This window comes from Lycium ferocissimum, chromosome 8 (assembly GCF_029784015.1).
Source record: "Lycium ferocissimum isolate CSIRO_LF1 chromosome 8, AGI_CSIRO_Lferr_CH_V1, whole genome shotgun sequence".
NCBI lineage: Eukaryota > Viridiplantae > Streptophyta > Magnoliopsida > Solanales > Solanaceae > Lycium > Lycium ferocissimum.
Genome location: NC_081349.1, coordinates 50,031,137 through 50,038,173, shown reverse-complemented (window position 1 = coordinate 50,038,173; position 7,037 = coordinate 50,031,137).

Below are 7,037 nucleotides of genomic sequence, written 5' to 3'. Positions count from 1 at the left end.
TTACGGTGCAAGTTGAGGATTTGGGTTTATCGAGTGTGCTGTTTTGGTATTATCAGTGCATGGTAACGAAAATTGATACCCGATCTACAATGGCGCAGAATGCTGCATGTGAAAACGGTATTGAGTTTTCCTTCTTACTTCTTAGCGGATTTTGGCTCTAGGAGTCCATTTTTAAGCATCTCTTAAACGATTTCAGTTCATAAATAATATAGGTCTTCTATATGTGGTTTTGTAAGTAACACTTGAATAATATGAAGTTATCCATGAGAATATAATTAAGAAAGAAAAATTTGTTTCTCAGACATGTTAACTGCCTAGATTATCTTGATTGTTGATGCTTTTGTTACATATTGTTGTGCCAATAGATTGGTCTAATTTTCAATTCACTTGCTTTTTTCTCCTTATCTTTATTTTGCGGGACATAAAAAATCTAGAGCAAATGTGCAAATATACCTGTCAACTTTGCGATTTAGAGCAGATATATTCCCGTTAAAAAAATGGTATATATATACCCTTGTTACACAGTGGTGCAAATATACCCCTGCCCTTGCACAAATAGTGCAAATATACCTTTTTCTCTAACGGGATTAAAAAAAAAATCATTTAACTTATTTTTTAATTAAAAAAATGTCATGTGGCTTTAAAAAAAAGTTACTCATTTTTTTTGAGTAGACATATTTTTCTAACGCCACATGGTAAATTATTTTTACGGTGGATTGGTTCTAGTTCGTTTAAAAAAATATCTCTGTGGCTTTAAAAAAAAAAAAAAAGTCTACCCATTTTTTTTAAAACATAGCAGACACGGACCACCAGAAAAAAAAAATCATGTGGCTTTAGAAAAATATGTCTACTAAAAAAAATGGGTAGACCTTTTTTTTTTTTTAAAGCCACGTGGTAACTTTTTTACTTAAAAAATAAGCTAAATGATTTTAAAAAACATTCTGTCAGCAAAAAAGGTATATTTGCATCATTTTGTAACGGTAGAGGTGTATTTACACCACTTTTATAACGGGCATATATCTGTTCTAAATCGCAAAATTAAGAGATATATTTGCACCTTTTCCCAAAAATCTATCTTATATATCCCATCAGTTGAGTTTAAATCCATCAACAAGGTTGAGAAATCAATGATAGGAGATATCCTATAATATACAGATTTGACTTTTTTCCATTACACTTTCTCTCTATTTTCTCTAGTGCTTATATAGATGATTGACACGTGTCTATTTTAGATTTTAAAGGCTTGGATTAATTTAACTTAAGTAAACATATTAACTCGGTTTACTTTGGCGTCCATACAAATCTCAACTTCCACAAATTTAGGAACCCATTAATATCATTATAATTTATATATTCTTACATCCATGTTTACGATTCATCACCATAAATGAGATTATTGTATACGTAAAGAGTAGTTATATAGTACTTTTTAGCATTTTAACCATAAAAATGCAATTATCTCCCAGCAATTTTTCTTGCAATCCACCTCTGTAATTTAAAACTAAAAACTAGTTATTTGAGGAGCATTTACTAATTTTAAATGTTTCATAGGCAAAAACAAAATTGAAAAAATGTAAATAATAAAAAACTACTAATTAACAATTTTGAGGTGGTATAAAATCGTCTGCCCCATTCAACTAAAATATGAAGTATTATTTCATACATCCTTGCAAAACAAAATGAAGCAGAGTTATCAAAATCGGTTTTATGGAGGAGAGGAAGAGAAAATGCGTTTAGCTAATATTGGACAGCATAGTTCATTCTCATTAAATAATATTATATTCGAAAAAATGACATAAAGTATAAGAACTGATAATAAGTAAATAAAATGAAAACTAGTGATTTCTAAAATATAAGGGAGTTGGGAATTTTCTTACAAAAGTTAAGTGCATTCCCAAAATTTATCTTACTAAGCATGGTTAAGATGTTTGCTTAAGTTAATTTAAGGGAAAAGAGCCTGATTTGCCCCTTTAGTATTGAAAATTGTTCACATTTACCCCCGTTATATTTTCGGCCCATTTAACAATATTTGCCCCCCCCCCCCGGACGACAGTCCACCGTGGCAATTAAAATTCCACGTGGCCTGACATTTGGATGAGGTGGCATGCCACGTGACATGCCACCTCACCACCCTCTCCCCTCTCCATTTCTTTCTTCTACCTCCAACCAAAGCCACCTCCAACCACCATTGAAGGCACACCCCACCACCATCTCCTCCAACAATTGTGTCTTCTTCTTCACTAACCCATCTCACCGGAATCACCATAACCACCACTACTATCACTTTACCCGGATACTGTCTGTTTATCTAACTCCAACCCAAAAACCTTACAACCATTAAAATTCTTAAAACCCATTTGACTGAAAATACTTTTAGATAAAAAGTTCAAATCTTTCAATAACATAAAAAAATGTCTTTAACTCTTGTAAGCATTAACATCATTGCTAATCTTTCTGCTAAATCTTTAAGATAATGTGAAAGATTAAGAAAAAGGGTTTCATCATTGTGTAAAAATACAACATTTGGGTATTGAATGCCTGAAAGTTTTAAAAATAAGAGGGTTATTTCGAATGAATTTGAGGGTGGTGGTGGGAAGATCGAGTTGGGGTTTGAGAGGGGAAATGGTATGACAGGGTAGAGATTTTGATTGGTAATGGGTTCTTTTCAATTAGGTTGAGATGGAGGAGAAAGGGGAAAAAGGTTGTTTGGGGGTAGTGGTGTGGTGTATCGAAAAGGTAAGAGAGAGAGAGAGAGAGAGAGAGAGAGAGAGAGAGAGAGAGAGAGGACGGGGCAGTGGCGTGTGGTGGTTGTGGAGATGGGTTCGCCGGAGTTAAGGTTGTTTTGGTGGTGTGGTTGCCGGGGGTGGTGTGGTTGCGGCTGTTTTCCGCTGTTTGAGGGTGGTTGGCGACTGCTCCCAACAATGGGAAGAAGAAATTCTTTTTAGGTTTAGGGTTTGCAGATCTATTTTTAAGTTACTTGAATCTGATTTGCAGAAATTGTGTGGCTTTAATAGTGGTTGGAGGTGGCTTTGGTTGGAGGTAGAAGAAAGAAATGGAGAGGGGAGAGAGTGGTGAGGTGGCATGTCACATGATACGCCACCTCATCCAAATGTCAGGCCACATAGAATTTTAATTGCCACGGTGGACTGCCGTCGAAAGGGGGTATTGCTACTTAGGTAACGGTAGGGGCAAAAATGGGCCGAAAGTATAACGGAGGGTAAATGTGAACTATTTCCAATAGTAGAGAGGTAAATCAGGCCCTTTTCCCTTAATTTAATCCAAGCCCTTAAAATCTAAAATAGACAAGTGTCAATCATCTAAATATACACTTGAGGAAATGGAGAGAAAGGGGTCTTTTGGTTGGAAGCAAGTTATCCAGGATAACTTATCCTCAGATTAGTTATCCTGGGATCAGTTATTCCACCCTTCCACGGGAATAAAATAACAATACAATCTCGGGATAATTAATCTTGAGATTAGTTATATCACCATTTTATCCGAACCAAACGTGGGATAAGTGTAATCGAGGAGAGCCAAATCCAAATAATAGGGCTGAAAGTGCTTTTCTCCTCAACGGCATGTCGCTTTGCAAGGAATTTCATAAATTCAGTTAAAAATTCTGTAGTTACCATGTTTTGACTATTTGTACTATGTGTGCTTAGTTGCTCTTAAGTATATTATTACATGAAGAGTGTAATTTGGTTCCCATTCTAAGTATGTTAAACAACTTTAAATATTCTCAAGAAAATAAACTAAAATAAATATAAAAAAATAAAAGGTCTACTGTGTAATAATATTTCTATGTATAGGTTGTTGATGTAGCAATGTTCAACGTAAATTGGATATTAACTTAGACCAATACCTCTTTTTTCTAGGAAATGAGATCTCTTGCCTTATTACAGCTTGAATAGAAGAAAATGACTTTTTCAAATACGAGACATCAAAACTATTTTAAAAAACCACACTTAAATATGCATATAATATATATTAGAAAATGTATTTATAATTTCTCAAAATAACATTACATTTTTTCTTGAAACTTTCTTTCATTTTTAAGAAACAAAAAAGCTAATTTAATTTAGGAATACGTATTTATCATCTTCACATAAACAGATTAGCTAATCTAAAAGTTGGGATATTTGCATGCCCTCATAATCATTCCTTTCAAAAGTTAATAGTAAGACACTCATCTTTCTTAGATTTCTCATCCCTTAAGTGATTCATACCCCCATTTTCACAACAGTCCAAATTTTTTGAAGTTCCCTTTTGTTATCCAAACCTGTGTTCAAAATCAAAAACCAAAAACTGGAAACAAAAAATCAGAGTAAACCAGAAACTGAAAACGATAAAAAAATTCAGAAAGTAAATATTCGAGTCCACAAAATTCACTGTGCGTCCTTAACGAATTTAATCCCCTCAAGTACCCGAGGTTAAGGATTACTTCCTCCCAGGATAGAACGGATAAGCCTATCAAAAGAGTAGCGGTACCTCAAACGCCTTTGACTTCATGCGAACTCAAAGATGGCAACAAATCACATAGGGCACGGACTCAGTTTTTGTTTTGTGAAAATATGCAGAATGCAGAAAGAGAGAATTTTCAGAATTTCAGAATGCAAAAAAATGAGGCATTGCCTCTGTATTTATAGCCATGAAATACCTGTTCAAAACAGGTGTGGTGTCTATTCGGAAAGGCATGGTGTTTATTTGGTAAGGCCATGCCTTTTCCGAAAAAAGAAATGTCTGTTAGGAATTATTTCGCGAATTTCTAATTTAATTTTAGCACGGAAAAATTTCAAAAATGAAAAACTGAATAAAATAAATTTGGTCTAAAAAGATTATCAATCAGATCATTTGACCAAATCCAAATTTGAAGCCGAGTGATGACGATGACATAAGGAGAGTCTCTCTTCTCAACTCTTTAAGAGCTAAAAGAAGTGCTTCTCTATTTAAGCACACTTACTTTCCTTTCCACCACCTATGTGTGACAAAACTCCTTTCCAAAATGGCCCTTCCTTTAAATCTCATTTTCCCTCCATTTCTCATTCACGCCCACTTAGCTAGCTTCATTCATTAGCTAGCTTCAATGCCTTTAGATCCCAACTTGATAGTTTTCAGTTAGAATGAGTTCACTTTGTGGAATTGTTCATTCTATTTCATGGCGCAAGCTCGTGTCTTTCGCGAACTTCCATTTGCAAAATTCTCATTTACAACTGAGTTCTCTGTGATAATTCTCTAGTAGCATTCGGGGATGCATTCGTGTCTTTGCTTACCTTTCCTCTTTTCAATTCAATTGATCTTTGTGCAATCTATCAACACTTGATCTTAAGTCAAGTCATATACACTCCTATCCGCAGGGATATATTCAAGTTGCCCAGTATATCTTGACTACTAGACAATATAGAGGCGCATGTCACTTCATAAAATGTCCGATGTCTTTTCATGATCTTTCCCCCAAAAAAGAAAACTTTTCCACATCCCGAAAAGATCATGTGGGCTGCCTGAAAGTGGGAGGACTATCTGTATTGGTCAAAATACAAATTTGAACTCAGAAGATGACTCGTGGCAGAGCGAGTCTAAAACTAGCTTATCAAGGGCAGCCTTGACCAGACTTCTAGTCAATGACCAAACATCGCTCTCCAGGCTTAAACACGGTCTAAACTTGATAGGCCAGTAATATGATGTTCAATTCCGTGGTCGATTGACTTGCAAGTCATCAGTGACCAGTTACGATCAGCCTCGTAAAAGAACTGATCCAGAATAATCCAAAATTCACTTTGACAGCTGCATATCCATCTATGTAACAACCTCAACGGTGTAGATAATAACCATTATGAGCAGCTGGATACACGAGGAATGTTACAAATGTAATATTTGATAGTTATTTTACATGAATATTCTCATTAATGTCTTAAGCTTGTAGGCAGGCGACAACAATAGCATTGCCAAGGCAGCTGGCATTTGTTCGACCCGTTAGGTCGTTTTGATTGTTTTGCCTATTTTAAGCCTATTGATCCTTCCTCTAGCTTCTTTATGGTATATTTTACTTGTGGGGATGGGTGACGTGATTCCCGAGGCATTCAGATGAGATTTAGGTAAAAAATTGAGATTTTTGGAAGTTCATAAGGGATTGGTTGACCAAAGTCAACATCGGGGGTAAATGAGTCTTTTTAAAAGTTTCATCGATTTCATTAGGTCCATAATGTCGATTATGACTTGTTTGAGTAGTTGGTTCGGTTCCTGAGGGACTCGGGGGTATTTTGGACTTTTAGTTGGAAATCTAGTTTTATGAGAATTGGAGTTGACCTCGGTCAACACTGGGTCAAGATAGCCTCTTTAGGAAATTCCGAGTGCGCGAGTGAGTTCGTAGCATGTTTTATTATTGAAATGCATATTTGGTTCGGGTCCGGTTGGTTCCAGATGAGTTCCGGGTGTTAATTCAAAGATTTGAAGACACCAGAAATTTCTGATATCTGGTGTGAGCGCAATCACGCTGAGGGAGCTCAATTGTGCTGAAGGATTGAGAGCTAGTCAGCGCAATGGCGCTCAAGGAGCGCAATGGCGCTCAAGGAGCGCAATCTCGCTGAAGGGCGAGAATGGTGGTAACGCTCAAGGAAGTTTGACAAGGTAGCGCTATCGTCTAATGGAATGCGATCACACTAATGGAGCGCGATCATGCTCGGAAGATATAAAACGAGCGCAATCGCGCCAAATAGGCTTTAGTGGTTATAAAATGAGCAGAATCGGGATTAAGGCTATTTCCACCATCGTTAGAGTTCTAGAGCTCAGATTTAGGTGATTTCAAGTGCGTTTTTCAAAAATTTTCACGTGGGGTAAGTTTCTAATCCCTGTTTTATCATTATACCTTCGATTATTATGGAATTTCATCTTGCAAATAATGATTTGAGATAAGAAAATTGGGGTTTATGAATCCTAAGTTTAAAATAAGGATTTCTTCAATGGAATTGATGTTGGATTTAATTGATTTTTGGTATCTAGACTCCCTAGATCATGGGTAAGCTATTTATGAGTCGAGTTTC